Raw genomic sequence first — 8,116 nt, forward strand, 5'->3', positions numbered from 1 at the left:
TTCCATTTCAATTCTTCAACTCTAAAATGTGTGTCTATACTGCAAAATCTTTTTATGACCACATCTGCATAATGCGTGCATTAAATGAACAGACACAGGAGGGGAGAACTCAGGCCGAAAGGTGGGGCTCCATCTGCTTTTGTTTGGAGACGACCCTCCCACGTGGCTTGGTAAGTGCTCATTAAACACTCATAAAGCATTGAACAGAAACTCTCAAAGTCGGAGAATATTCGAGCTCAGCTCCTATAACCTAATTGTATTGTAAATCCCTTCAAGCTAAAGATGGGCAGAGGAAGGGGTGCTGTTCCAGATTTCCCACCATCAGGCGGCTCTCAGGCAAGAGGGGAAGAATTCCGGAACTGCGCCAGGAGCAGGGGGATGGGGACAAAAGCGCTGCTACAGAGCAGAGTGACCCACGGCCCACACTGTGCCCACACGCAGGGGCTGCAGCGTCCTGTGCGCACAGCCGCCCCTGCACCCAACCTCTGGGGGTGTCCTGTTCACTCGGCCAGCTCCACAAAGACACGGGCACAACCCGGGTCTACTCGGCATCCAGTGGCCAACTCAGCAGCGGCCTTGGCATGCTTCCAGACGGTGTCCCTGACCATGAACTTGGATGTGCAGCAGAGGCGCCCCAGGAGCAAGCTCACTTTAATAAAATCCTCCCAGCCAACTTTATATAACATGATAATTTCCAAATTTGGGCAAGCTTCTCACACTGCGAGGCCAGCACAACAGGGGATGAGCCAAAGCACCGAAGGGGACCCAGATAGGAGATGTTTCCAGTTCAAGATGTCACCCTGGGAAGGGTGATCGTGTCCCAGCCTCTGTGACCCAGAGAAACGACAGGAACAAATAAAGAGAAAAACCCCAGACAGTGTAAGGGAGGGAGGAGGAGGAGGAATCAGGAGACAAAGGAGAGGAGTGCTGGGACAGACCGTACAGAGCAGGGCCGAGTGAGTGGTCTGCTGGTCTGCCTCTGGGAGCCTCAGCTGCATGGGGCTTCCGGCTGGCAGTCAGCAGGTAGGGAGGGCGGGAGCAGAGCCGCTCAGAGTCAGCCCTGGGACAGCTGTGGAAGCCCCGTCAGAAGGGACGGGACCTGCTGTGGGACAGACCGATGGGGGGCAGTGCTCCAGAGACACTGACCAGCAGTCTGGGGGAGTGTGTGGGCGGCCGGCCCCGTGTGCTGTACGTAAGGCTGGCCGGTCGACCCTCAGCTCTCAGCAGCGGAAGAGGGACAGGCCTCAGACACTCAGTACAGAGAACCAGCAACACCGTCCCCTACTCAAGGAATAGGGAAAATACGTTTTTTAATTAAAAAAAAAAAAAACAACTAACGGAATTAATAATGGCATCCTTAAACCAGCAGCATGAAAAAACAAAAACAAAGAGTACAGAGCGAATGGGAAAAAAGGCAATTCTAAAATATTTCCAGTATATATCCTCAGAGAGGTGTGAGAGGCGTGACTATGGAACCAAATGAAATATAAAAATAAAACAATCACACACATACATAACTTAGAATGAAACACACAGAACCTAAACAGAATCTGCAACAGAAAGACTGAAAAACAGTAAAAAAACATCGAAGTAGAGACAAAGACCGACCCAGGAGGTGAGGGCGGCGTGCTGGAAACCATCCCTTCGGACAAAACCCCACCAAAGAGCTGCTCAGAAGGAGTAAAACATAACACACACAAACCATGGACTTGTAACACTAAGAATTCAAAATAAGGCCCCCAAAATTCCAAAGACCAGAGAGAAAAGTTTACTCACAAAGAACCTGAATGGAAGAGATCTCTAGAAACAGTAACACCAGACATAAGACGACAGGGAGGCAATGCCTTCAATCTTCTAAGGGGAGAATTTTTTTAAAGTTAGATTTCCATACACACCCAAACCATGAGATAAGGGAAAGGAAAGTTTACAATAACTACATTTTAAGACATTCAAGAATCCTGTGTTTACAACATACCTTGAGAAAGTTCCTTGAGGCTACAGCCCAGCAAAATGAGGGAAAAAACCAAACCAGAGGAAGATCTGGGAGAAGGAAGCCAAAGGCACAAACGTCCAGTAGGAAGGTCAGTGGGGCCTGGACCTCCCGCACAGCACGGTGACCGCAGCTCAAAACACAGTAGCGGGCAAGCGGAAGCTGCTAAGAGAGGAGAACTCCAACACTCTATCACACACGCAGACACGAAACTTTACGTACGGTGACAAAGGAAACTAATCTTACCATGGCGACCACTGTGCAATACAGACGTCAAAGCTGTATGTTATACCCCCGAAGCTAATACAGTGTTCTATGTCAATTATATCTTGATAAAACAGGCAGGGGGGACGGAAGAGGAAGATGCAAAAGGGATCCAAAACACTGAATTTAACGTAGAGCCGTGAAAGAACGCTCCAGGATGGACATGTACAGCAGAACTGCAACATAATTGGTCCAGGCTGGAATCAGAGATGAGAAGACTTCAGGAAAAGTGATTTCTAGACAATACACTGTGCTAGTGAGTCTGGGTGATTTGGACATGATGACGAAAGGATACTTTTTACAAATTAAAAAGAAAGCAAGAAACACCAGGAAAACAAAAAGCTACACAAGAAATTTCTGATCTGAACGTGAAAATAGTAGAGTAACACCTCCAAAAAAGCAACATGAATATTGGCAAAAATTGTCAATATGTGTTTTCCTCTGAACTCTGGAAACTAACCAAAGGTTTGCAGGAACCCAGAGAGCATTTATTCAAGAAAAACAAGCTTTATGACATGTTAGCTTACCCTAGACCCACTCTCACTCTCTAGCCCCTCGGTAATCCACATTCCCAGTACAGCCCGGCAGCCATCAGAGGACGCACAAGGGAGCTGGAGCGCCTTCAAAACTTCATTCCCAAAGAACTCTGACTACTTAACCTGTAGGATGGTTCCCTAGAAGACCCCACTTGTTATGCTGTTTTTATTTTTATTTATTTATTTTTAAAGATTTATTTATTTATTTATTTGACAGAGAGACAGCCAGCGAGAGAGGGAACACAGGCAGGGGGAGTGGGAGAGGAAGAAGCAGACTCCCAGCGGAGGAGCCCGATGCGGGGCTCGATCCCAGGACCCCGGGATCACACCCTGAGGCAAAGGCAGACGCTTAACGACTGAGCCACCCAGGCGCCCCTGTTATGCTGTTTTTAAATGGACCCAGAAAAAAGCCTCTTCCCCAGGGAGTGTTTGTTAAAAACAATTAGACCAAGTATTTTAACTTCATAGCTGACTGAAATAGTGGAAAACAGCTGAGGCGAACAAAAGCAAAAGTTGTGGAATATAATATCCATGGAGGTTTTGAAAACTTGGACCCATGAATGTGCAGGCTATGCGCAGGCTTAGAAAAAATCCTTCGGTGAGGCCCTAACCTCTCACCACTGGCCGACTTTGATACTCAGCATGAATAAGTGGAGGGTAAGGGAGAATTTTCAACTGCTAGGCTACGTGTTAAAGGCAGGCCCTAACACACATACGGAGTCCCTTGGGAGAGAAATTCACCGGTTCTAGGTATTTCACAAAGTCTGTCCAATCACTTGCTGATTGCTAAGTTCACCAAGCAGAGACTTCACTGGCCACATACAATAAAGAATACAGACTTCAGAAAATCAGCTCAGGAAAGGCATCTAACAAACAAGAGCAACTACATCAAGTACCAACAGCATCAAACCATGAGGAAAAGGGAGAATCTGAGTTCCAGAGTCGCCACGTTGTTATTTGAAATGCCTAATTTTCAACAAAAAATTAAAAGACTCACTAAAACAAGAAAAGATAGCCCATGGACACACGGAACAAAAGCAAACAACAACATGTGTCCCTGCGGAAGTCTAGACATGGACTTAGCAGAAATTCTATAAATCAGCTACTGTAAACATACTCAAAAAGCTGAAGAAAACCATGTGTAAATAACTAAAAGTATGAGAATAATATCTCATGAAGAATATCAATAAAGCAATACACATTACTTTTTTAAAAAACCAAATACAAATTCCGAAATTTAAAAGTAACCGGGGGGAAAAAACAGAAGCAGAAAATCTACAAGAGGGTCTCAAAAGCAAATCACAGCAGTTAGAAGAATCAGAAAATCTGAAGACGGGACAAACGAGATTACTGTGAGAAACAGAAAGAATGAACAGAGCCTCAGAGACCTGAGGGACACCACTAAGCACACCACAACGTGCACAACGGAGCCACAGATGGAGAGGAAAGAGAAAGAGGGTAGAGAGAATATATGAAAGAAATGACAGAAAACACACACGAAGCTCAACGAATGCCACGTAGGATAAATTCAAAGAGATCAAGACCTAGATGCAACAAAATCAAACTGTCAAAAAAGCCAAAGCCAAAGAATCTTGAAAGTAGGATGAAAAGCAACTTCTCACACAGGAGGGCTCCTCAACGGGAATAACAGCGGATTTGAGGAATAACCGCTGATTTGTCAGGAGAAACCATGCAGGCTAGGACACCTGCGGGTTCAGCCGGTGAAGCGTCTGCCTTCAGCTCAGGTCATGATCCCAGGGTCCCGGGATGGAGCCCTACATTGGGCTCCCTGCTCGGCTGGGAGCCTGCTTCTCCCTCTCCATGTCCCCCCACCCCCCGCACTGCTCCCCATTCACGCACACGTGCTCGCGCGCCCTCTCCCTCTCTAATAAATAAATAAATAAAATCTTAAAAAAAAAAAAAGAAACCAACCACGCAAGCTAGAAAGCAGTGGGAGGGAGTATTCAAAGGGTGAAGGGAAGGGGTGTCAACAAAGAAGTCTTTATCAGGCAACACTATCCTTAAAAGATGAAGGAAAAATTAAGACATTCACAGATTTAAAAAACAAACAAAAAAAGCAAACAAAAACCAACAAAACCCTGAGAGAATTCATCCCTAATAGGCCTATCTTTTCTTACACAAATCCTGCAAGAAACCAGAGAGAGTTCTTCAGGTTGAAATGAAAGAATACTAGATAGTAACTTGAATCCACGTGAAGAAATAGAGAGTGCCTGTAAAGATAAATATAAAAGACTGTGTAAGTGTACCTTTTGTCGACTCTCTTTCTCTCCTATTTAATTTATAACAACTGCACCAGAAAGGAGCAGAGAACAGAAGTTATCATATAAAAGCCAATTCCGGGTACACATTAAAATTAAGTCGTATTGACCTGAAATAGATTGTAATCCCTGGGTGGCTCAATCGGTTAAGCGCCCGACTCTTGATTTCGGCTCACATCATGATCTCAGGGTCATGGGATCAAGCCCCACTTGGGCTCCACACTCAGCAGGGATTCTGCTTGAGATTCTATCTCCCCCTCCGCCCATCCCTGGCATGCTCTCTCTCTCTCTCACTTGAAAAAAAATCTTAAATAATAATAAAATAAAAAATAAAATACTACACTAGAAAATTTCTATTTAACATAGAAAGAAAAAAAAGAACAAAAAATTTCAAAACTTACTACAAAGATACAACAATCAAAACAGCACTGTGGTACTGGCATAAGAATGGACATACAGATCAATGGAACAGAATTTAAAATTCAGTAATAAACCCATACATTTACAGTCAACTGATTTTAAACAAGGGTGGCAAGGCAATTCAATGAGGGAAAGAACAGTCTTTTCAATAAATGGGTCTATGACAAATGGATAGACACACGCAAAAGAATGAAGTTAGACAACTCCTTCATACCTTCCAAAAATTAACTCAAAATGGATCAAAAATCTGTATGTAAGACCTAAAACAGAAGAAAACAAAAATGTAAATATCCATGTCCCTGGATTAGGTAATGGTTTCTTAGATATGCACAAGCAACCAAAAATAAATGAATAAATAAATTCTAGACCCTATCAAAACTAAAGATTCTTGTGCTTCAAAAAACACCATCTCTTAAGACTTGAGTAAAAAGAGGGGCGCCTGGGTGGCTCAGTCGGTGAAGTGTCTGCCTTCAGATCAGGTCCTGATCTCAGGGTCCTGGGATCGAGCCCCGCATCACCCCACTTCAGGCTCCCTGCTCAGCAGGGAGTCTGCTTCTCCCTCTGCCTCTGCCCCCGCCCCCTACTCGTGCATGCTCTCCCCCACTCTCTAATAAATAAATAAGTAAATAAATAAAATCCTTAAAAAAAATTAAGTAAAAAGACATCTCATGGAAAGGGAGAAAATACTTGCAAATTATCTGAAAAGGGTACAGTATTTACACTTAGAACTCTTACAATTCAACAATGAAAAGACAAACCAATTTTTAAAAAGTCAAAGGACTTGAATAAACCAATTTTTTTTTTTAAAGATTTATTTATGGGGCACCTGGGTGGCTCAGTCGGTGAAGCAGCTGCATTTGGCTCAGGTCATGATCCTGGAGTCCCAGGATCGAGTCCCACATCCGGCTTCCTGCTCAGCAGAGCCTGCTTCTCCCTCTGCCCCTCACCCCACCTGTCCACTCTCTCTCTCTCTCAAATAAATAAAATATTTTTAAAAATAATGAATATAAATAAAGAGATCTGTTTTAGAGAAAGAGTGCAAGAAAGTAGGCATGTGTGAGTGAGGGGGTACAGCGAGGGAGAAAGAATCTCAAGCAAACTCCCCACTGAGTGTAGAGCCCGACCCAGGGCTTGATCCCACAATTCTGAGATCACGACCTGAGTCGAAACCATGAGTGAGACATTTAACTAAGCCACGCAGGAGCCCCCAAAATAAAATTCATTAAAGGGCACTGTTTTATTGTCTATAATAGCAGAAGACTGGAAACAACCTCAGTACCAATTACCAGGGGACTTGTTTAATAACCAGCGTGCTGCCGGAAGGGACAAAGGCAGACGGGAGCCTTGGGTGTGAGGGGCCGTGGGCTCAGGGCACCTGCATGTTCAGGGTTCTGGCAGCCTGAGCAGGCACACTGGAGGCACAGGGGACATGGCAGCCAGCGCCAGAGACCAGAGCCGTCCTGGCATGGCCAACAGTGGGAATGGGTGCGGGAACATGTCCTTGTGCTAAGGGCGGGCGGCGGGGGGGGGAGGGGAGGGAGGTGGTGGTATGTGACAGCACAGGCTCGTAGTCTGTCCCAGCAGCTCATACGTGACGCTGGGGGCGGGGCAGGGGCTGGGAGAGGACAAGAGGACAGAGGCAGGAGACACACTTCCTGCCATCGGTGTTTACACTCCTGAAGAGACAAACATCCTGAGCGTTCGAACACTGTACGAAGCGAACATGGAGCCGACGAGCCTTCTCTGTTACTGAAGTTGACTCTCTAAAGCTCCTTCCGACATTCGTTCTAAACGCCTTCTAAGAAGGGAACTCCACGGTACGGAGCTTTCAGACAAACTCCTATCAGTTGCATCGAGCTCGGGGGCAAAGCACTGCTGTACAAGACACGCTCGGAAGCCTTGGTGCTGTTCTGGAAGGTTCCCATGGTGGAGACACAGACGGGGTGAGGCATGGCCGTGAGCCCACCAGCCAGCAGGACTCCCTCCGTTAGCAAAGAACCCCCCCAACTCCAGCAGGAAGCAGCACAGCACGGAGGCAGAAACGTGCCTGTCGCTCAGCGTACCCAGCCGAGCCTCTGCAGCAACACCATGACTCCCTCCACCGGAGAGGCAGCCAGCTCACCAGCCCGCCCGGTCCTGTCTCTGCTCCGCCACCGCCCTACCACACGGTCTGCGGCCTCGGCACCTGCGGAACCACCGGCTGAAACTCCGAATCGCCGGAGGTCGATGTCCCAGCATGGAAGTGCTACGGTTCAGTGAAATGCCAGGCCCCTGAGCAGCCCCGGCGGACGCGCCAACACCTCTGTCATGAGCGCGCCGCCCCTTCTGCCTGCTCGGCGCCGGCACTGAGGACAGGAAGGGGAACCTGGCTGCTGTCCTCCCTCGGCAGCGTGCATGGAGCAAAGAGCTACCCACGTTTCCCTCACACACGAGACCAAAGCTGCGAGTTCGTCTGTGGAGTCGCCCGCAAAATGATACACCGCAAAAAGGCTGCGTGAAGCATGACGCACACGCTCTCTTTTCGGTCCTCCGCGACACCCAAGGGGCAAGTTCGCCTCTGCAAAAATCAGCTCGGAGAGGCGATGCTCGGCTGCCGGAGAAGCAGGGGGCGCGGGGGGGGGGGGGGG

General features: G+C 47.1%; 1 protein-coding gene across 1 annotated transcript in view; it reads right to left on the reverse strand.

The window, feature by feature from the left end:
• NUDCD3 (NudC domain containing 3) overlaps positions 1 to 8,116 on the reverse strand; it is a 61,305-nt gene that overhangs the window by 11,750 nt on the left and 41,439 nt on the right. The window lies entirely within an intron of this gene.

The sequence above is a fragment of the Ursus maritimus genome, unplaced genomic scaffold (genome assembly GCF_017311325.1).
Source record: "Ursus maritimus isolate PB19 unplaced genomic scaffold, ASM1731132v1 scaffold_3, whole genome shotgun sequence".
Taxonomy (NCBI): domain Eukaryota; kingdom Metazoa; phylum Chordata; class Mammalia; order Carnivora; family Ursidae; genus Ursus; species Ursus maritimus.